General features: G+C 37.9%; 1 long non-coding RNA gene and 1 other non-coding gene across 2 annotated transcripts; one reads left to right on the plus strand and one right to left on the minus strand.

Moving 5' to 3' along the window:
• The first annotated feature begins 1,917 nt into the window (after positions 1 to 1,917).
• Positions 1,918 to 2,024, plus strand: LOC118486104. Its single transcript, XR_004877960.1, has one exon. It is a non-coding gene; the product is annotated as a small nucleolar RNA R71 (small nucleolar RNA).
• A 19,204-nt stretch (positions 2,025 to 21,228) lies between these two features.
• LOC110902739 lies at positions 21,229 to 24,797 on the minus strand. The gene is made up of 4 exons (XR_002571379.2): positions 24,681 to 24,797; positions 22,746 to 22,834; positions 22,370 to 22,438; positions 21,229 to 21,388 (listed from the first exon to the last, which is right to left on the minus strand). It is a non-coding gene; the product is annotated as an uncharacterized LOC110902739 (long non-coding RNA).
• Between the last annotated feature and the right edge of the window lie 479 nt (positions 24,798 to 25,276).

Raw genomic sequence — 25,276 nt, forward strand, 5'->3', positions numbered from 1 at the left:
GTTACCTGAACTGGGCATTTTCCTGCAGGGTGTTCAGCACGGGGCCGTGTGGGTTGGGCACGACCCGTGTTGAACCTACTGTAATGGAGAAATTGTTGTCGGGTGGCCTTGTTCTTGTGCATGGGGCCATGTTTCTCATTTCCCTTATCATCCTTTACCACCATGAGTGTGTTTTATTCCTGCAATTTAAAACTAAAAGATTAAACTAAACTAAGGATAGTTCCGCGGAATGCCTCCGTGGTGCGCCACGTTTATAAGAGTCCTTGGCTAGACCCAATGTGAGGTTATATATTTTCTGAGTGGGATGTTTGGCATCCCATGTTGCACCGTCGGAGAGCAGCATCCAAACTCGAATCAATAACCTTCATGTAGTTGACCGGGTCATCGTCCTCTATTCTTTTCCCAACCCCGAACTTTACTTCATCATCCCCGTACCTTAAGGTGAGCGTTCCGTCATTCATGTCTACCACTGCTTATGCGGTGGCGAGAAATGGTCTCCCTAGTATGAGGGGGACTTTGGTGTCTTCTTCCATATCAAGTATGACGGAGTCGACCGGGTAGACAAATTTGTTTACCTTTACTAGGATATTTTCGATGACACCTTGCGGGAATTTGACGGATCGATCAGCAAGTTGTATGCTCATTTTTGTAGGACTCGTTGTTCCTAGGCCGAGTCTTTTGAACATTGATGAGGGCATGAGGTTAATGCTAGCCCCAAGGTCGGCTAGTGCATTACGAACGGGGGAGTCCCCGATCGAGCAAGGAATCGTGAAGCTTCCGGGATCGATTTTCTTTTGGGGGAGTTTGTTGAGTACGAGGGCAGAGCATTCTTCGCCTAAGTTAACCAATTGCAAAGTTTCAGTTTTCCTTTTATGAGTGAGGAAGTCCCTCATGAACTTAGAGTATTTGGGCATTTGGGTTAGGACATCAATAAAAGGAATATTGACATGCAATTGTTTTAGTAGACTTTCGAATTTTGCGAATTGCTCATTGGTCTTTTGACGGATTAACCTACCGGGGTACGGAACTCGAGGAGCCTTGGTAGGTTCTGGTGATGGAGGGGAACCCTTCTCTTGTAGAGGCGGCGGTATAGTCTCCTCTGTAGGCGGTGGCACTTCTGTAGGCCCCATGGTGCGACTTCGTAATGTGATGAGATGAACTTGCGCTTTTGGGTTTGTTTCGGTATTGCTTGGTAATGCGCCTTGTGGTCTCTCGGAAAAATTTTGGGCTAGTTGACTTAATTGTTTTTCTATGTTTTGAATACTAGCTTGTTGATTTCTAAAATTTGATTCTAATTGTAGAAACCTTTCCGAGTTTTTCTTTTCAGTGTCGGAGATGAGGCGAGATATACTATCTTCAAGCCTTTCTCGTCCACCTTGTTGTTGAGGGAAATTTTGTGACTCATTTCTTGGTTGTTGAAAGTTTGTTCGTTGGTTTTGTTGGTTACTACTATTGCCGGGTTCTCTCCAACCAAGGTTAGGGTGATTTCGCCATCCTTGGTTGTAGGTGCCCGTTGGAGGACCCGACGGCCTAGGTCTATTATCAATGTAGTTTACCGACTCTTGTTGATCGTCTGTTTCTTTCATACAACTCCAATTTTCATGTGGCCCACCACACCCTTCACAAGCCATAACCGAGACTGTTTTTGTCATTTCCAATTTTTTTATTTTTGAAGAAAGGGCCTCGATTTGGGCTTGTAAAGAAGTGCTTTCATCAACCTTATGGGCGCCCGGGGCATTAGATTTATTGCCTCGGGGAGTGTGCCACTGAAAATTGGTTTGAGCAATTTCCTCAATTTGATTATATATTTCATGCGGGCGGCGATTACCTAAAAGTCCCCCAGAGCTAGAGTCAAGTGTCTGCCTTGTGTGTGGCAACAATCCATTATAGAAAGTGGATACTTGTTGCCATATCATAAGGCCGTGATGTGGACACTTTCGCAATAGCTCCTTGAACCTTTCCCAAGTTTCATATAAGGATTCCCCGTCCTCTTGTGAATATGTATTAATTTCAGTCATTAATTTAGCCGTTTTAGCGGGAGGGAAATACTTATATAGAAATTTTTGGGCTAGTTCATCCCAGGTGTTTACCGATCCAGCTGGGAGGGCGTTAAGCCAAGCTTTTGCTCGGTCTTTTAGTGAGAAAGGAAACATTCGAAGGCGGATGGCGTCATTTGATGCTCCATTGATCTGAAAAGTATCACATATTTCTAAGAAATTAGTAATATGTAGATGGGGATCCTCGTCCGCAAACCGATGAAAGGTTGCGGAGTTTTGAAGCATCTATATCAAATGCGGCCGAAGTTCGAAGTTGTTGGCTTCAACATTCGGTGCGTTGATAGCGGCACCGAGATTACCTACGGTGGGTCATAGATAATCCATAAGGGTACGTTGGTCCGCCATTGGAAGTGGATTCCCCGAAACTTTCTCTTGGTTTTTGGCTTTTAGTCTTTTTCTGAGAAAGCGTTCGGGTTCTTCTAGAGGTTCTTTTATGTCCTTATTAGAACTGGAGCTCATACACTACGTAGGGGTGGTGTCTGGTTCCAAGTCCTGCAATAAAAACAGAAAAGAATGCTGGTCAGAAGGTTCACCACGGCCCCGTGCTCAGTGAACACGGCCCGTGGTCGGAGTTACAGTGATTGTTTTCCAGATCTCAGTTACTGGAGAGTTGGACACGGCCCCGTGTTGCACCTACACGGCCCCGTGCTCAGCCTTCTGTAACTTGGAAAACTAAAAACTGCCAGTAACAATGCTGGGCACAACCCGTGTCCGACCAGGCACGGCCCGTGCTGAGCTCTGCAGAAGCTGAAAAACTAAGAAAATCCTAAAATATTAAAAAGAAAAATAAAAATGTGATTAGGCCGTTGATTCCTAACTTTCTTAAAATCCTTGTGTCCCCGGCAACGGCGCCAAAAACTTGATGCGTGTTAGTGTGTATATATTTTAGATGTATATTTTAAGCCCTTTTTACACTTTTAACCAAGTTTTAAATTTATAATACACGATATTTACTAACACTAAACACACATATGGGCAAGTGCACCCATCGTGGACGTAGTATAGTGTTGGTAAGATACCGAGGTCGTCCAAGGACACAAGAGCTTTTAGTACCGGTTTATCCTCAACGTCTAATCAAATAAAAATGTTAGAAAAGATTTTTAAACTAAGAAAATAAAAACTAACTAAATACTGAAAAATAAAATAAAAATAAAAACAGATAGACAAGATGAATCACTTGGATCCGACTCGTGTATTAGTATAACCTTTGATTATTTTCGCACTTTTGCACTTGTTTAAGAGATTATCTTAGTTATTGTAGTAGGCCCCTCTTTTGAAGGCGACGTTACCCTCAACCCAGGAGTTGAGTCAGCAAGGATACAATCCTAAAGGGTCGGATTATTGAAAGTTAATGAATTAAGTATGCAAATTATGGTAGGCCCCTCTTTTGGAGGTGACGTTACCCTCGACTAAGTAGTCTGAGTCAGCAAGGATACAGTCCTAAATAGCCGGGTTATAATATTAATAGTAGTTAACTTATGAGGGGGTCAAAGAGTTTGGATCCCCGCCATCCAATACCTATGGGTATTGAAGGAGATCCTACTAAATTTGACCCAGGTCCCTTGCAGGACCTCTAAACGCTGAACAAGGGCAAGACCCTTACCAAACCGTTCCCTTAACCCCCGACCAGGTAGCCAACATACCTCCATATAGACCGTGGAGATATGAATGGTGAAAATCTTTTATTTTATATAGATAGTAAAATAATGCCAAGACACCACGGACAAACGATAAGGAAGAATCACCTTCAACATAAGCAACTAGTTATTAAAGTCATTAATACAAAACCAAATAAAAAGTTCAAAAGATTAAAAATAAAAAGTATTATACTAAACACTTGTCTTCACCAAGTGATGTAAGAGACTTAGGCAAACATGGCCTTGATTGTCAAGAACTCTTACGATCAATCTTGGATCCCGAGACGACTCACACACTCTATGATGGTCAATGGATGATGGTGGTGGATGATGGTGTTATGGTGGTGGTGAGTGGTGGATGAAGTGTGAGAGAGGTGGTGTGCCAAGGGATGAGTTGCAATGAAGCCAAGCACTCCTATTTATAGGCTGAACAGAAGCCTGGGCACGGCCCCGTGTCCGCTGCACACGGCCTCGTGCCCGTATGACAATCTCTCTCCTCATTAATTGTAATTCGTAATTACAATTAATGCGCCTGCAGTACTTTCGCCATGCCCCCGTGTTCGCTGGGCACGGCCCCGTGGTGGGCAATAAAAGCTTCTATAGGTTTGTCTTTTCTGCTGCTTCTTGGGCACGGCCCCGTGCTGGCTGAGCATGGGGCGTGTTCAGTCTTCTGCCTTCTCTTGTTTTGCTTGGGAGGATGCTGTTGAGGGGTCGGGCAATCCACTTATGTTCCTTTTCTTGTATTTATGTTAGATTTAGCTGTCTTTTTGCTTCTTTTGTTAATTTGAGCTCATTTAATCCTGAAAATACAAAAGGAAGACAAAAACACTCTTTTTCCAACATTAGTACTTAAAAAGGGTTAGTTTTATGCCTCATTTGATGTAATTTATATGTTGCATTTTACACACATCAAGTATCTGCTTCCTTCTCAACCTTGATAGCTGGAATTTCTTTAACCTGCTTCTTTACTACTCGAACATTTTCCTCAGGTTTAACCTTTTCTTCAACAGTTGCTGCCTTATGATTTTTCTTTTTCGCAGCTTGTCTTTCTTTGATCTCTTCCATTTTACCTGCAAAATACAAATTATACCTAACAGGTGAAAGTTCTCTTTTTATAATATTCAAGTTTTCGAATTTCTTCACTGTCATCATCACTCTCTTCATCTGATGAGTGATCAAAGATTGGTGCTTTTTCTGAAGCCTCTTCTGTTGAAACTGGTTCTTCTTCTTTCTTTTTAGGACTGAAATGCTGAGATTCGTAATAAGCATACACTATTTCATCTTCAGCAGTTGAATCTTAAAAAATTTGAGCAACAAATGCTTTAGAATCTAAAGTTCTATTAGGATCATAATGATCCCAATTAAAACCTTCTGGAATTCTTTCATCTTCTTGATGAACTAGATAAGCTTTCTTTGATGGCTCTTCAATCGGATCCTTCCTAGCATGTGAAGTTTGTGGCGATTGTTGTTGATGCGGTTGTAGAGCAATTTGATGATAGATCGCTTTTCGATGATAATCATTGTTGCCGAATGGATTTTGGCTCTATTTGCTTCGCGATTTGTGCATTTTCGCTTAAAGTGCCCCTTCTCCCTACAACGAAAACAAGTAACTTTAGATTTATCAAAACCTAAAGGTGAAGTTCCAGCATCACGGAAATCATCTCTTCCAGTGATCTGTTTAAACTTCTCAGCTCTTCTCAACACACTAGCCATACACCACTTTATATCCATTAGTTCCATCTCTTCAACATCAATCTGATCATAATCCTCTTTGGTCAACATTGGATTACCAATCCTTTCGGCTACCAAACTTTCATAAGACTCTAATAAGGTCACCAATAAAGACATATGACCTTTGGCAACCTCTTCCGAGAAGTTCTTACCATTCTGAAGATGTAATGCAATGTTGTGTTGTAGTACTTGGCCATTATTGTTGTATGAGCTTTAAGATTTAGAATTGGTTGCTGAAAAATTTGGATCAAATGATGGATATGAAGAGAATCCATTATCGTTGTTTGATCCTTGAGATGACTCTCCAGAAGAACTGTTTGCGTTAAATGCAGTTTCGATCTTTGGTGCAATGTTGGTCTTATCAATCGTACTTCCTTTGTAGTATAGACCAATGTCCTGTTCACCATTAGAATTCTTCATTTTCGTCATCTTCCGTTGTTCCATCTCTTGAACTTCGAGTTTTTCAATAAACTTGCTCAGCGATAGATTCGCAAATTCACCATTATTCTTCAAAATCATAATATACGTGCCCCAAACATCTTGTGGCAACGCATCGGCCAACTTTTCCACCCATTCTTCTCTATCTTTCTTGATATCCAATCGTTTCATGTTAACCACCAAATTGCAATATCTTTCTATAATCATTTTGGTGTTTTTAGTTTTCAATCCATGAAAAAGATCAAATTCTTTCTTCAAAAGCGATTTTTTGTTCTTGATCATGTCTAAACTTCCAACAAACTTCGTTTTTAGTGCTTTCCACATTGAGTGTGCACTTTCGTTGTGTTGCAATAAGATCAAGATGTCTTCCTTAATGGCTTGTTGCAATATACTGAACATCATCTTTTCACTTTTGTATTTCTTTTTCTCTTTTTCATCTAAATCATTAATAGTAACAATATCTCCGTATTCATCAATCGGTCTAACATATCGTTCTTCAACACATTCCCACGCCTCTAAGTGATTCGCCTGAACCCAATTTTCGAAACGTTCCTCCCATCCACTATACTCCTCGATATTCATGAGCTTAGGCGGTTTTTGCATAGTGCCCATTTCATTTTCTAAGTTCACGTTCTGAGCCATAGTGATCGGGGTAGCAAATGCGTTGTAAAATTCAGAATCCATGTTTCGGTTTTAAAAATTCACAAGGACAGAATTTCAAACGATTTGAAAAATTGGAAAGGTCTGGAGCTTTCAAACGAGATGGATTTCACAAAACCTGAATTCAGTACGACCTGAATTTGGTACGATCTGGCTTTGGTACGACCTGAATTTGGTATGACCTGGATTTGGTACGATCTGGCATTGGTACGACCTGAAATACTTTCAAATGACCTGAAATATTTCAAACTATCTTAACCACCTCGAAACGATCTAGATCACTTCCAAACAACCTGGACCTAATTTCAAACCGTGCGTCCTGACTCAAACCGTGCGACCTGATTCAAACCATGCGACCAGATTCAAACCGTGCGACCTGATTCAAACCATGCGACCAGATTCAAACCGTGCGACCTGACCACCTTCAAACGACCTGGTTCAGGTTCAAACGATCTAGCTGTTCAGCTCGTGCGGCCTCAATCATTTCCAAACGACCTGAACTCAACTCGTACGATCTGAGATGATTTCACACGATCTGAATGGAATTCGAACGATTTGAGCTATTTTCAAACGATTTCAAGTCCAATAGTTCGTCATTTTGTCAATTTTTTATCAAGTTTTAGGTTGAATTTGGTTCTGATTTGTTCACAGATTGATTAAAACTCAGTTTTACATGTTATATCACAAAATCAGGTCATATTAACCATGAAATCACGGTTAATTTTGAGAAAAACGTGTAGAAAATGAGTAGAAAGAAGTTGTTTTTGAAGAAATCAAGCTGAAATGGTAAGAACTCTTCCTCCTGAGCTCTGATACCACTTGTAGGATCGGGGATTCGATCAAACGAGTCGTTCAGAAGAGTTCTCGATCAATACATAAGGCGGAATCAGACGTATTGATGTTATATCAGCTAGATTCACACTTAGAATCATTTTAACTGTCGATTGTATTGATTTAATAGTGTTTACAGATCGTTTGACACTTCGGCAACACTTCGTCTCCGGAATCACAAAGTTACAAATGAAGATCCAAGACCACCTATTTATAGGAATGCCAGACCCCACGAACCATTTCATGCTTTCTGGCCAGACCCCATGAACTTTCCAGGTCGCACGAACTGGCCAGGTCGCATGAACATGGTCACCTCGTGTGAAGTGGCTGGTTCAGGCCTGTTTCCTGATTCTCTCATACAACATGTCCTGGTCTATCTATTCTATTACATGCATCAATACAAGACGAAGTCAACAGACATATGCACTAACATACACTAGTATAGTGTGTAGGAAAGTAAGGATGCCAAAACTGCCTTTCTAAGTGATAGTTTAAGTGCCGGAAAGTGCCTAAAACTCACCCAAAGTGCTGAATCCAGCAAAATTCAGCATTTAAACCATCTAATTTCATGCAGAAATATGCTTAAATGGTCCTGTATGCTTTCCTAAGTATCGGGAATTAAAAGTGTCACAAAAGGGTACATAAAGAACACTAAACCATATAATTTAGCACTTTAACGAACTAGTATCTAACCGAACAACCGGACACTACCCGAAACATCAAATTTACACTAGAAGCACTGTTTTAACATTACTAAGCTAGTTACGGTCCCCGAACATCATAACACCCCATACAAAATATCTACTAACTAAATCATGTAACTAATACTTGATATGTAACTAGATTGTAACTAAATGGTTAGAACCTAAGCTAGACCCCCGCCCCACCTATTTTCGGCCAACACATGGCCCACCAAGAAGATTTTATTTCATTATTTGAATGGATCTTGTTTCCCCCTAAATGACACATTACACAAGGGTTTAAGTGAAAGAATGGATATAAGAAGAGCATAAGGGATCAAGAACTCATAATCTTTCACACACTAACACACACTTAACTCTCTCCCTCTCCTCCCTTGCTCACGGCTGAGATCACCCACACCCACCATCACCTTCATCCAACTTTCTTCATACATTCCAAGCATATACAAGGAAGCTAGAGATCATACAAGGAAGCTTGGTGGCGTTGGAACTTCAAGGACTTCTCTTATCTTCTTTTATCCTCTTCATTTCTACACTTGAGTTATCCCTAGCCTTGTTCTAGTAGTAAGAACCTTGATCTATCCATTTTACATCTATTTTAAGTGGTTAATGATGAATCATGATCAAAAACATCAAGAACTTTAAAGAATCATATGAAGTAAACATGAACATAAGCTTGTTTAGTAAGGATATCTTGATGAATATAAGTTGTTATGCTTGTTGATCTTTGATTGATTGTAGAAATGATGTTGATCATCATAAGATCTTGTTAGATCATGATTAAAAACATAATCTAGCAAGATGTAAGAAAGGAAATTGTTGTAGGATGATAGATCATCCACATGAAGATCATGAACTTGAAAGAACACTTTGTTTTCTTGAAAAGTTATGAACCAAGTAAGATGTTAAACACATAGATCTAAATATTTATGAATGATTTCTAAAGAAACCAAGTTTAAAATTTAAGTTTCATTAAATCTTAGTTCTTAGATAAACAAATCCTATTTTAGTGGTTAAACAAGTGTAAGAACACTTGTGAAACAAGAAAGTTTCATAAGGAAATGTTTTTAGAAAATATGTTGTGAAGTTGTAAACAACCAACTTCTTTAAAAATGATTTTTTTAAAAAAAAAGTAAACATATTTTAAAGGGTAACATGACTTACTAAGAATACTAGTAAGTTACTACAAATTTTTACAAATATTCAAGTTCATGAAGTGGTAGAAAATACATGATTTTGGCAAGATTGGTAAGTAAGGGTTGTTTGTTGATGATTGTAAATTGATTGTGATGATTTTTTCAAAAGAAAATAATATGCTTAAAATCATGGAAACCTCCATTTTTAGGGGAAACTATGACAAAATTTTCTAAAAATATAAACACTTAGAAAAATATTTTTAAACAAATATTTACAAGTGTATTTTAAACCATGGATTTCCTACATAAACTTTGCCATAATTTTTGTTGCTAAAATATAAATATTGGAGGTTGGTTTTATAAATAAAAGTGACTAAATATGTATTTAGGAAATATATATTTAGAAGACACCATGTGTGTGATTATTTGTATATTTTGTGTATTAGTTATATTATTTTAGGACTTAAAATATTATAACTCACAAAATACCAAGAAATTACCATCCAAAATATTACCAAAATTCCAAGGAATAAATATACAAGTTTACACAAAATATTGGAGAACCGAACTATGAAATGTAACTTACAAAATATTCCGGAAAGATTTATTCACAAATAATATTTTTGGTAAATAATATTTTGGACACCAAAGAAGTAAAAATATATTTTTTACAATTACCACAAGAGTATATCATATTTTCGACAAGAAAAAATATATTATATTTTTAGCAAATAAGAAATATACATTTTCTTGAAATTATAGAAGATATATTATTTTAAGAAATATATTTTCTTACACAAACATAAGATACAATATTTTTGGGAAAAATGAGTTTATATATATATATATATATATATATATATATATATATATATATATATATATATTCCAAGTGAACTTGAAAATATGTTATTTTTGGAATTTATAAGGGAATACGACTCCAAAACATGGTAAAATATACATGTATAAGATACCCCCATCCTTGGGAAGGAAATACAAGTGAAAATACTTGAGAAGTATTATTACAATAATATTGTTTATCAATTATTCCAAAATTCAATTAATATAATTTAAGTTAAAACATTAATTACTTTAACAAATAATTATGTAACTTGGAATAATGTCGAAGACACAAAAGAAACGTAACTCAAGAACATTAATACTAAGTCAAGGCACGGCCCGTTCATCTAATAGACATTAGTACGTTGTTGGTAGTCGTGTTCACCGAAGAAGCTAGAGTTACGATTGCTAAAGACGCAAGTCTGTGAGTTCATGTCCCCCTTTTCTTTTAACTGTTTTCGTTTTAGAACTTCGGGGGGGGGGGGGGTTGAAGTACATGTTATAAATGATTACGATTACAAATGATTTATAAATGAAATGAATTGCTAGATTATGTGAAAGGGTAGGCGTTAGCTTGAGACCATTAATCCTTTAGAAGGACCGAGGGGCATGAGATAGATCTATATGGGGCATGAGATAGATCTATGAAAATACCAGGAGTAATGACATGCTTTATATGTTTATTTATTTTGAATAGGAAAAAGACAAACTACATCTGATACAATACTAATGTAGTTAATATATTTTACAAACGGGAGAAATGAATAACAATTATGAGTAAGTTACCATTTAGGTACACAAGTACCTCCAAATAAAACTCACCAACATGTGTTATGACTTTATTTCTTACTATAAATAAATTTGTATGAACTATGAAGTATTTCTCCTCTTAACAAATATAGTCTAAAATAATATCTTAGTTTTTCCAATAAAACCAATTGCCACATTTCAAACTAAATCACATCTAAATTCTTAATATGTCGATGTAGAGGTAAGGTACTTGACCCGACTTAAACGGTGATGTGTTATTTATCTCCTTTTATATTAATATTATTATTATTGTGTACTAACCCGCGAAGCCCAACGCGTTGTAGTTTATACTACACTAGGCTGTGGGCTTGTAGAGACAACCCCTAACTGGGTCTGGCCCATTGAGGTTAGGGTTTCCCATATCTTCTATATAAGGAGGTCTCCATCTCCTCATTAGTGCATGCAATATGGGGCAAACACTTTTGTAACTGGAAACAAGGGATTCTTCCCCTACCGGTCGTCTCTACATCTCCACGTTTCTCTCTTCTTGTTTGTAGATCTAGGATGAGGCAGAGAAGAAGGGGTGTGGCCATGTCCGTATCCATCACCATAGAAGTAGCGACCCGCACAAGTCCATTCTTTTATATTGGCGCCATCCGTGGGACCGGCACGAACCACATCTTGTTATTCTCTCCTATCCAAATTTCTAGATTTGTATTTTTTAAGTAGATCCACGCACGATTTCTATGTCAAAACCCTACAGATCTATGTTGTTAAAGCTTTCTATCATATTAAAAGATCTAAAAAACCTTCAGATCCACCATCGTTCAAATGGGGCACTCGGTTCCGGGCTAAACAAGGTGCACATCTGCAGTTCTACAAGGTTTTCTAAGGCCAAAATATTGAGATCCATCTTTTGTTGGGTTATACGCCATGGAAACAAGGGTTAATAGAAATTTTTTCAGCGCGCTCCAGCACATATCATCGTTGCATGCGCCGCGCACTCTGGCGTACCTTTTTGTCTGACCAGTACGCATCACTGTGTGTGTCACGCGTCCCGACGGGAACGACTGCGAAGGTGACGCCACACGTCTCGTCGGGTACACATCTTTATTAAAATATGGCCTAAACCACGTGCTTCACTTGATGCATAACAATTTTGAAGTAGTTTTATCTTCTGTTTCGGCTACTTAGTCTTTAACCTTTGAAGCTGAAGGTGCAACTTTTTACCTTTCATACTTCGTTTTGGCATCACATAGACATTCGATGCATTAGTACAGATTGTCCATATGATATCAATTATTACGGACTATTTTTAAGATGACACTTGCAAAGTTATTCCATGCTCTGCCGCCGCAAAACCTGAGTCCGGCCACCCGTCTACGTGACACCGACACTCGCTTGCGTTTACTGACACCTAGCCACCAGCGCTTCCATCACGCGCTATTCATGGCGAACAATTCTCTCACGCCCTCATGCGCATCAACCATTCGCCACCAACGACAGACTTTTCTCTGATGCGTTGGCGTATCAGCCGTCACCTCTGGTATACCACCATAATACTCCCATAGCGGGACAGGCCTCCCCAACAATGCTCTGGGCTACCACCTTATTCGGCCATCTACAACGGACCACCATAATAATGAAGCATCATTAGATCCCGCCCACACAACCTGTTTCGCACCGCCGACAGCCGTGCCGGGTGGCGAACCATTATGATGTAACTTCGTTGAAGTTTTTTCCGCCTTCGCGCAACCTGCTTCGCGCCGCCAACATATGCGCCGTGCGAATGGTTTGCTTCACCGGCATCCACGATGCACGCCACCACATCCAGGCGAGCAAACCCCAAAGATACACCATTTCCTTTCAATATTACAATGAAGTTTTTTAAATACACTAGTGGACTGCTCACACGTGCATGACCATGTGAACCAACTCGTCCCGCCATCTAAGGCCTTGACCGCCTTCGTTCCACACCCTTGTGTGCCACCCGCCTTCGCGTCACCAGCGTGTTTACGCGCCCGCCGTTAACAACCCTGTTCCTTTCTTCACCGGCGTGTGCCCCTGTCACCGCCACACGCAACACATCCCGGCCACCTCCGGTGGATCACTTATACGCTCCCACTATCTCAGGCGGGATACCGTCACACTCCGCTCTTCTCCAGCAGATGACCAGGTCATTCCATGCACCTCTGGCGGACGACCATCTCCCTTTTGCCACCTCACGCAAGTTACCAACACATCCTACTACCGTTAGAACTGGTAACAACCAGGCATGGGCAAGGTACCACCGGCCTTCACGCAACTTTACTTTGCGCCACTTGTCTTTCACGTGCCCATCGTGTATTCCTATTTTGACCAGGTTTTAATCCGAGGAGTGATAGCATCCTCTTAATACTCTGCTTCATATCAAAACATTTTTAAGTGTAGTTATAAACGTGTATATAGCAAGGCACAGGTACAACACATTTTTGCCCATGGTACAATCTATTTTTCCTTTATGGTGAAACCTACGAAGCTTCTTTTTAACCAAGTGTTGTAACAAAAATGGGGCGCAGTACAACCTACTACGGCCTTGTCGTTTTTAAATACATACGCAATATTGTATAAATATCGTTACTAAGAAGAAAGTGCGCCATGTTTTTTAGTATAACGAATATGCGTAAACTTTAAGAGTACTATGTCCTCTTATGTGATGTCTAACGCGTTCCATGTCGGCGGACACCTTTATTCGTCGCGCCACTTCTGGTGGACAACTTTATTTACCATGCCACCCCCGGCAGGCACCTTTATTCGCCATGCCACCTCCGGCAGACACCTTTATTCGTCTCGCCACCCCTGGCGGACAACTTCCTTCGTCGCGTCACCCTTGGCGGACAACTTTCTTTGTTGCGCCACCTCTAGCAGACGATTTTCTTCAACCAGCCACTACCGGCGGAAGCTTTTATTCAACCCGCTGCCACCGACGGGAGCTTTTATTCTCCCCGAAACGTTTCCAACGGACTTTTTATAAATCTGCGCCGCTTTCGGCCGATTACGTAATCACTCCGCCACCTATGGCGGATGCTTTGGTTCACCACGTTACCCCGGCAAACATTTTTATCCACTCCATCACCTTAGCGAATGCTTTTATCCACCCCGCAACTCAGGCGGTTGTTTTTCATCCACCCACGTCGCTGGCAGGAGCATTCATTCTACCCGCCACTTCGGCAAACTTTTTCGTTCACTCCCACCATCTCCGACGGATACCTTCCTGGCTCACGCCATCTCTGGTGAACACCGTCCTAAGTCATGCCTTTAGTCACGCTTATAAACTCATTTTACTATACAACAAAAAACGAGAGTACCTGTTGGAAATTCTCAGCTGTCATGCATAGAGATATGCCTTCCAACCTTCTTGCCTATTATTATAAATGGGGTTGTGGCCATTTAGTCACGCCACCACTTTTGCGCCTAACCCGCCACTCCTACACCCGTGTATGCCGCACATACACTTGCATGTCACTTTAATTGGTGTTGCTCGAGTCTTTAGCGGAACAAGATCACTTATAATGGTCCAATGTTTTCATCTTTATACTACACCACATTTTACACCTGCCGATGCTTTATAGCACGAGATCGTACAACTGTTGTTCCATTACCTTTAAACATATACGTGTATATGGTCATTTAACTAAGACTATGGGGTGTCATGTAACACCTCCCCCCCCCCCCAACATCCACATCATCTTCCATATCGTGCATGCATTTATATTAACTAACATGAGATCTACATCTGCAAAGAAGGTACTCAAAATTTGAAATTTGGTGGCATAGATCATCTCCACCGTCAACAAGGGCATGTGTAAATCATTTTCTTCAAAATGATCGAAACTACATACTATTGTTGCAGTATAATACCGCCGTGGGCAAGATATGTTAAAAAAACAACTAAGCTCGATCATCTCGACTTGTACACAAAATAGTCATTGTCTAATTAGGACGTGTTTCGGTAAAACTTATGAATACATGTCAATTCTATACAAATAATGCAATTTGCTACCATGTTATTTCAATGCTACTAATGTTTATTTAAGCAGCAATAGACTGGGAGACTAGCACGGCGGGCTAACCACTCACGCCCCAGCTACAATTAAGTCTTGAAAGCTGACACTTAGTAAAACCGAACGACACATCGGTTGGAATTGACATCCTCAAGCTAGACAGTCTTCCTGATAATGTTCTCGCCGTCTCCAACATAACACATCGAGCACACGATTCTCGTAAGCGGGACAGGAATAGTGTAACACGACAAACACTACAGAACATAGTCACTAAAACCAAAGGGTGGTTCTTGTCACCGTTTACACCTTCAAGAAGCTATACTTTGGTAAGGATAGACCTAAGCTGGAATTCATCATGTTAAGCTACATATTTAGGAAAGCAATTCCAGACAACCTTGAACTCGGTGCAACCGTTATGTTAGACATCTACGCATAAGACTCACGGGTGACAGGTTCTTAATCTTATCCTTATATATGGTACTCTCACATAACCTGATAGCCTAACGGAATACTCCATAAGTTATATATTTGCTTTTCAAAATGACCTGACAATTCATTCATGTATTACAAGAATACCTATTATAATTGCCCACTAACCAAAAAGTGTCGATAAAGGTTTCACCTCTATTTTACGCACACTTATCTACAATAAGTTTAAATCGATTAATAAGCATGTTAGAGTCTTCTTAGCATGTTATACTTCATATTTACTTGTCGATTTCTTTTTCGTACCCATCAAGTTCAAAGCTACTAACATACTTTAGCAGCACTGAACTGGGGGACTAACAGGTTATAGCACCATTACGCCTTAAAAGTGATCATTTTCCCCCAGGTTGCCCATTAAGGTGATATCCACTGCACATTAAGCCGCATCGGCTCTTATATAATATGGATGTTTCGATACACCAGACAATATTTATACTTCTCACATCATTTGGCCTATGACTATACCACTTGACACAACATATGCAATTTGGTAGTCAAGACAAACGCACTTGATTATTCGAATAAGCATTCCACACGCTATGCGACAGGAAAAATACTTATTCGGGTATGTATTCTCCATGCCAATATGCGACTTGGATAACATAATACCCTCACGCCATAGTCAGTGAGGTAATTTAAACAGACATGCCACCTACTATAAGCGTTCCCCACGCCAATGCGCGTCCAGGAAAAGCACATAGTATCTTACATAAAGTGCTCATTCACGCCTAACGCGTATAAAGAATTTTATTATCTCAATAAGTGTTCACTCACGCCAAGCGCGTAGAAAGCACTTTTGTTATTCAAGTGTTCATTAACGCTACGCACATTATAATGCACTTTCTGATATCAACATGTGTTCATATAAACATTTGTAAACACAATATGCCATCACATCTGAACTGCACAATACGGTAAAGCATAAAACGGCAATACTAAGTGTAACGTAGTACAAATACCGACAAATACAAAATAGTATTGCTCACAAAATACAGTGCTAAGAGTGGGCATCTTGGTAATAGATGTATTCAACCACTACTATTCCAGTGGGTATCTTGGTAATAGATGCACACAACCACTGATGAAAAACCAAGTACTTGTCCCACAATTATAAAAACATTATGGGAAACATAAATAACGCTCTAAACACCCTTCCGAGGCCTTTGAGCAGAGCAAGCACTTCTGCAGGGGTGCATTGTGTATCATTCTTTCCGACTGCAACGATGGTTGCTATAACCGGATCATCAATAACAACAACTGGTACAAGCACCAGCGGTTTCACACTCGTATAAGGTGGCATAACATCCGCATATGCGTCTATGGCCATCAATGGCTGCACATTACAACAACGGAGATCCCGGTGACACGGACGCATGGTAGGGATCGTCGTCACATCAACATCGATTATTTCAATGGGTTAAACACCGTTAGTGTACCATATGCTAACCAACAAAAGTCACACCAAAAGGTGAATATTTTATAGTAACCCACACGACTGTGTGCGCACCGCTAAGGTAGGGCCACACCCGCAAAAATCATCCAAAGGCGAGACAATGAACTACCAAAACTCAGCCTGTTCTGAGACTTATACATGGGACCTAACTGCGTGAGCACAACCTTAACAAGCTCGTGGTAATACAAATGACAATTGCCCATAGCCAATCAGTGTGCGACAGGTTTGCCCAACCAATTTCCACGACGAACAATCATGTACTATTCATTGCTCCATTATCTCTACTCACAACTAACGTCAACCACAAGAAATGTGGCCAGCAACTTTCTCACACCCGGACGGCATGTAAGCCTAAATTAGTGATCTTCACTCCCGAACTCCTAATAAGTCCAGTGCTACTCCCAGCGCTTGCACGCAGGAGCAAAACTAGACTTGGGGGACTTGTAGAGGTAAGGTACTTGACCCGACTTAAACGGTTATGTGTTATTTATCTCCTTGTATATTAATATTATTATTATTGTGAACTAACCCTCGAAGCCCAGCGCGTTGTAGTTTCTACTACACTAGGCCGTGGGCTTGTAGAGACAACCTCTAACTGGGCCTGGCCCATTGAGGTTAGGGTTTCCCATATCTCCTATATAAGGAGGTCTTCATCTCCTCATTAGGGCATGCGATATGGGGCAAACACTTTTGTAACTGGAAACAAGGGATTCTACATCTTCACGTTTCTCTCTTCTTGTTTGCAGATCTAGGATGAGGCAGAGAAGACGAGGTGTGGCCATGTTCGTATCCATCACCGTAGAAGTATCGACCCGCACAGGTCCATTCTTTTACAGTCGATGAAAGGTTTTTTTATTCATGTTAGTAACTTCTAAAAAAATATGGCATACAGTTTCCCGCTTATTCAAACAAGAAGCTCATAAATGTGTTTGGTGAAAGATCATTTGGGCCTCAATCAGGCTAATCAAGAAACAAAATGGTTATGGAAAAATGACACCCTGAATGATACATAAAATCAGAGTTGGATGATTGTTTCCCTTTTGATGTCCAGTAGCAAGTTATCAAATAAAATAACCGCGACAAATGGGAATAATTTGATGCCTAGACAGTATATAAAGTATAACAAGTCACACACTCAAATTACAGAAATACAGAAACAAAGAAATTCCACTGTCGAACTACCAAAATAGAATGACCTAGAAATCCAAGCTCTAAAGGATTCAATTTTCATTGAAACACTAGGACTTGGGGGCTCTTATAGATTCATTGAAATTCCATCCAATAAAATAGAATAATTATAAATCTCTAAAATAATAGATAGAAATACCGCAAATAGAGCCATTGCGACGCCCATCAAAGGGGTCGTTCCCCACCCAGGAGCTACTTTACCGTATTCAGAATTCAAGGGTTTTAATAAATTCCCTACAATAGTCGTCTTGGACTAGATTTAGAACCGTTCTCAACAATTTGTGTAGTCATAAATCCTATTGTATTTATTAAAATATGTTGACTTTGTGTACCATCCCATTGTAAATAAACGATCTTATCATAGATCCATTGTGGTCTTGAAACTATATAATAATGGAAACAACCACCCTAGTCGCCATCTTTATATCTGGTTTACTTGTAAGTTTTACTGGGTATGCCTTGTATACCGCTTTTGGGCAACCTTCTCAACAACTAAGAGATCCATTCGAGGAACATGGGGATTAACTGAAGTAATGAGCCTCCCTTGCAATAATGAAAAATCATTTCATTTTTTATTTTTTAGTAGAAATTTCAAGCCCGTAGACAAGTGATTGAAAAAGTTATGTTTCACACTGGTTGTTTCATCCATAATTTGTAAAATGCGTTATAGTAAAAGTAAATTTTTAATAATGGAGACCATATTTTAATAGAATTGATATGAAAGAAGCACCAATTAAAAGAAAGGTGTCGCACTGAACACAAATGGTTCCTTCCGCAGCGAATTTATAGAATCGACAAAACATGCAACAACCAGCCTCTCGTACCACAATATTGTCCGCTTTGCCCTTTGATGGGTAAAATATCTAAGGGCTCTCGAATTTCCTTTTTGTTGCCCCCGTTGAGACTTCCCAAGAGGTCACCTATCCTAGTACTACTCCCACCAGAGCATGCTTAAGTGTGAAGTTTTCATCCAAGGGCATTCCTTATTAAACCAAGAATCTTCTGGCGATGAAGGATGTGAGATTTTCCTAGTGTGTTACAATCACCCCCTTTACAGACTCATTACTTTGAATAGGTTTGCCTACCATCACAATCAGGGATGTGAGATTTGCTTAAGAACTCATAGGATATGTTTTTTGTTGCCATGATGGAGACTTCTTAGGAGGTTACCCACCCTAGTGCTACTCCTACCTAAGCACACTTAACTATGGAGTTTTCATCTGCCCTACAGTCAATGCTCCCAAAACACGTTGGTGATTTAAGAGGCAGGACGTTCCTTATTAACTAAAAAAATTCTAATGGCCACAACCAATGTGGAATTTTCTTAGGGTGTTATAGAACATGTCCTTTTAAAATGTAGGTTTCTAAATGAACCTGGAATATGTTGTAAAATTGGTGTAAGAATGTAGCAATATCAGGAAATTCGGTTTTAGATGTTTCTGCAAGTTTTCTTAACCTTGTTGGGAGACAAAAAGGACAAGAAGATGATGTGTGACATTGTGTTATCTACGTTATGGTTTGTTTGAAGAGCTAGAAACACATTGATATTCGATAATGTTCGCAAAAAAATCCCGAAAAGGTATTCCAAGATATTTTTGTATGCATGTTTCTTTAGATCAAATGTAGAGCGAAATTCCATTTGCTAGATTGAAATTGGTGGTGTAATTTTGATTTGTTTGTCTGAAATTTGTCTCTTCAGGTGTTTATTTGCGCTTATTTACTTCCTGATGTATCTATTTCTTTTTGTCACTTGTAACTTTGGTGCTCTAGTTTTTTTTTTTGCTAAAGTCCTCGCCTTTATCTGGTTGTGAATATAGTTAGATGTTTGTTATTGGTTAAAAGTAGATACAGTTTTCTCATTTTACATTTAACTGATTTAAAACTCTTGATGAACTATTTGATCTTATCTTATTCTATGTTTTAAACATTATACCGATTAAGTAGTTTCCTTAAATTGACGGGAGTTTTTTTCTTTGTAAACAATAGACATTGAGAGATTTGCACTTTAGATATTATCAAAGTATTCTCTCTTATAACTTTAGGTTTCTTTTAGCGCTTCAAAATGTAGTAAGTGATCTAAATCATTCGTAAATAATAAAGAATTACAAACCGAAATGTAACACCCACTTTTTCACATCCGAAGAAAACAAAATGACATACAAACTTTTTAACAAAAAAGTTAAAAATTGGGCATGACCCGTTCGTACAATAGTTGATTCCCTGCTTTTAACAAACTTCATTCAAAATTAAGTGCTACGACACTTTTTAAAGATATAAAGATTTGCAACCATACAAAATTCATTACAAGTATTTTGACCAAACTACCCAAAATAAGATTTTAAAGAAAATATCCAAACTACTTACGAACATCCTAGACTTAAGTTTAACATTACATCACAAAAATCATTTTGACCCTTTTACAAGAAAGCGACTTTAACCGGAAGCGCATATATGGGTGATGTGGTGTGTTCGATCCGAGCTCGCCATCGTAAGCATGAGATTTACCTACATCCATAACATAAACTTACATGTTAGTTCGGATAAAACATTATTACTAATACATTTTTAGCTTTTTCCTTATTATTTGACCCATTACCGAATCATTTCATCTTTACATCATTTCATTAGAATTTCTCATATGACAATTCCGCTTTAACGGATATCATGCCATTTAACTACCATCACCAAAAATCATCATATTTCATCCGACTCGTTCTCACGGATCATGCATATTCTTACTTTCTCGATTATTATACTCCACTAGTTTGACTTATAAAAATCAACACCTAGTTATCTTAACTTCATAACAAATTCATCCTATTTGACCCATTTAACTACGAATTAATACATCATCAAGAATAACATCATTTTCATACTTTAGACCCATTTGCATGGGTCGTCAATATACTTTTTCCCTTTTTCTACTATCAATTCTCATTAAGGCATTTTTACTATAGATTCCCACATAAAAACATTAAACAATTATTCACAAGAGAACTAACATAAAATCTACATGATACATAAGCGAAGTTCATAAGAACTTACCGTGGTCTTGAGTTCCTTGCGCTTTGGAGTGACTTGTTCCTTCTTCCTTCTTTGTCCCTATACATCACAACTTCATATACTTAGCTTTCGTAAATTTCATTACTATCACATTCCTTGTCATACAATATGATGTTTATGAGCTATATTGTAACACCCGTCTCAATTAATCAAGATTTTTAACATTAAAAAACGCATTTTATACTAAAAATGCGACTTTACAAAAACTGTCAACTAACATTCTTACATGTTTAAAGTATTCAAAATATAGGGCTAATTGTTTACATAATTCACTTCTATCAAAACAAAATAAGAGTTAACGCGAAAGCTTCATTTGACGTGTGTTCGGTTCATGTTCGTCGCTTGATCTTCACCCATCCTAAGTTCAAACACACCTACATTGTGAATTTATCACAAACATTAGTATATGAGACCCTAGAACCCGTCTAAACGGACCCGGAAGCTCAAAACCATCAAATAAACAAAATCAACATTTTTGTTAGAAATCGACCGTAGGCTACGGTTCTCAGACCGTAGCTTACGGTTCACCATATTACTTCAACCAGAACTTCCGGACAGTAGCTTATGGTCTGATCAGCAGATTTTGTTTGTTTTCCATTTTTTATACGAAAACCTTCATAACTTTTTATCCATATGTCCGAATTACGCAATTCTTTTTCCTACGCGTCCGTAATTTAATTCTCCATCGCATGGAGTTAAAATCAGACATTCAAACTAATAAAATTCTAAATTTTTAAGCATTCGGCTTATTATTCAAAATCAACATTTTGACCCGTTTGTATTTAAGACCTCCAAACTTGTTTCTAGTTAATCATAAATCATATACCAAAGTATTCAACTCAAAATCTCTATCTTGGATTCATAACTTTTGTGAATTACGCGGCAAACACCCAAGTTACGCGCGTAATTCACTTTGACCCATTTAGGGGATTTTTGTGCATTAAAGCATCAATTCCGCTCTTCTCTTTTCACAACCCGCGTTCCCATATTTAAATAGCTACTTACATTCCACCACAACTATTTTTGTGGTGGATTTGCATAAGGACCCCATAATCCCAAATTTTACCCTTCGTTTAGTCATTTTACATGATTGACCCGTCCTTAGGCATTTAACCTACAAAGTTTATGCCTACAACTCTTATATGTATCTAAGGGTTACATAATTATAATACAAGTTTCTAAACGGCCTCTAAGGGTTGTTTGCCCGATTTACCCATTAACGGCTTTTTGGTCAATTCTACTCTTTTATTTTACGACGAAAGACTCTCGCCAATTATTTGACCAATATAGCACTTTTAACTACAACATAATCATGTATACATGACTCGGATCAACATATTGACCCGTTTTAATACCTTGTCTTCACTTATTTGCTATTTCATAGCATCGCTAATTCACGAGCCGTTCATCCTGCGAGCATGAGACTTGACATACACTTATTAGTCGCTAATGGTCAAATGGTATCAATATTACCATTTGATCCGTTTTACCCTTTTTATTAGTTTACGCTTACTTAATAAGTATTCGTTCGAAAACTCATTTTATCTTAGTCTTTTTATGACTAATTTACCGTTCCACCCCGTTTTACCATCAATATGGTTTTTAACACTTGTTTTTAGTTCCGACTCGTATCATTTCGCGTCGGTAACCATATTTCGAATATTATTTCTATTGTATTTACAACTTATAGAATAGATACGTATTCTTCAAAAAGGTGTAAGTTTCACTTACCTTGCATCCGGTTATGCTCTTTTTCCACATACTCAATCCGTTCGACCCGCATCTTCCCCAAGCCTCCACCTAGCTTGTTAGGCGTCAAACTATCATCATTATTCACAAGGTGGTTAGATTAATCATAATTTACTACGATTATTCCACTTTAGTCATTTTATATTCAAAAATTATCATTCATCATTTTATAGGTGAGTTTGACTTTTTTTTAAAGTCAAACGCCCATTAGTATATGAAATGCACAACCAAGTTTATCAACTAGATTAGGCATTCCTTATTTACCCAGTAGGCGCTATCTTTAGGCCACCGGTTTAAACAAAGTTCTAACCGAGTTTATCATGTTTCCAACACTTTAACTAGTTCAAGCGATTATCAAACTATTCTTATTCATTCTTTTCACTAGAATTAAGGGTTCTCCTCTATAAGTGAGACCCGTTTCATCATATCACTAGCATTCATCCGAATACCTATTATAAACAAGTTTTACACACAAACGAGTAGACCGCGATTTCATTTAGGCATTTTAACAAACAGCTAGTGGGCATAATTTTTACATATTTGCAATCAAGTTCATAACTTGTCATGTAACCAAGATTAACATCAATTAAGCAAGTTCATATCAAATTTTCTCATCAACAAATTCTGAATTTACTTCATAGAGTTCAAAATACACTAGAATGATAACTATAATCCTAGTGTTAAACATGCTTTTACAAAACCCACTAATCACCTATATTGGTGATTATGGAATTCACAAGTAATGAGCATAATTTCAAAAATCTAATGACTAGGGTTTATTCCTAGACACAATTTCATTCCAAATTCATCCAAACAACAATCATGCAACACAATTTTTGAATTTCATATGTTCACCTAGAGTTCAAGATGAAATTATTCAATGAAATTCTACATACCTTATGATCCTAGGAGATCACTAATCTTTGCTCGGATTTCGTTTTGGAACAAATTTAGGCGTTCAATTTGGACAATTTAGCATGAACTAGGGTTTGGTGGAAGAACTTGGTTGCCCCCTGTGTTTTTGATCGAACCAGACACACACACAAGTGTGTGTTTGGTGTTTAATTTTGTTTTAATAATATCACTTTGCAATTGTCCAACTTTGGTCCCTCAAATATCCATGGTTTATAAAAGGCTTACTAGTTCATGCTTCTTTATTGTTTTTAAACAAATAATTAACTAGGTTAATTACCCCTAGTTAACTTAGTGAGTTCCGGGAGCTCTAACCCATTTATTTTAAGTTCCGTTAGCTCGGGCCTTTTATCCATTTTATTTCTTGAAAGTTCTTATTCGCTTTTTAATTAATATTAGGATTATTTATTTAAATCCTAATATTTACCAGGTTACTTTTACCACTAACGGTACTTTACCCGTCTTTTAGTATTAACGTGGTTTGATTACCAAACCCGTTTTCGGGGTGTTACACATATACATTCCCACCATAATCATATCTCATCAATTTAGCAAGTATTCATATAAAATCACAACTAAATTAATTTAGACATTTCATCGAACACATGGCATGCGTACCATCTTCAAAGCATTAAGTACAAGTATCTTAAACACATTCTTCCCTAATTCATTCTTTGATTAGCATAAACATCCTTAATTTCCCAATTTGCCATCCTATCTATAAACATCTAATTCTAATTCAATTACTCATCAAGGTTTCATCAACATTTTGTTTCAATCATCAACATCATACTAACTATATATAGAGTGTTCTACAAATTATAAATCATCCTATGGCATACAAGTGGATTTTACCCCAAATCATCACTATACACAAAATTAAACATATCTTACCATCTACATATTCATAACAACTATCATTCAGGTTAAATTTTTACATTACATTCATAGATTACACAAAAACCCACTTAATCAAGCATCACCAAAACACTTAATTCAACTTACTTGATGTTAGAGACACTTAAGGAATCAATCTCCTAACTCATGCACTGATAATTCAGCGTTTTCCTCCTTTAATTTTGTAAAATTTTGAAGATCCAAGGTTTCCTCTCTCTCTCTCGATCGCACCAGCCAGGAACAAGTACTGGCCCTTTTTTTATCAAATTTTCATTACACAATTACATTTTTAGTCCCTTGTCTTTTAAAGTGTGTCCAAATGGTTATTTTCCCATACTAACTTGGTCTCTTTTCTTTTGTTTAACTTAGTTACATACATATATTTTAAACTTACTATCATTTTCTTACGGTACCATTTTATAGTTACCGTTTTCTGTTATTTAGCATCACGAGTATAATACTATTTTATAACATACGAAATTTGGGGTGTTACACGGAAGGGTAAAAGAGGAACATGTCTTTATTGTTTACCTTTCTTGGTAAATACAGTTTCAACATTTAATTTAAACTCAGTTAAGTTATATATAAGTTACTATTTTCAAAAATTTATCTCATAAAAGCTAGAATTTATTATTATTATTATTATTATTATTATTATTATTATTATTATTATTATTATTATTATATAAACATTTTTATTATAA

The sequence above is a fragment of the Helianthus annuus genome, chromosome 13, assembly GCF_002127325.2.
Source record: "Helianthus annuus cultivar XRQ/B chromosome 13, HanXRQr2.0-SUNRISE, whole genome shotgun sequence".
In the NCBI taxonomy this organism is placed as follows: domain Eukaryota; kingdom Viridiplantae; phylum Streptophyta; class Magnoliopsida; order Asterales; family Asteraceae; genus Helianthus; species Helianthus annuus.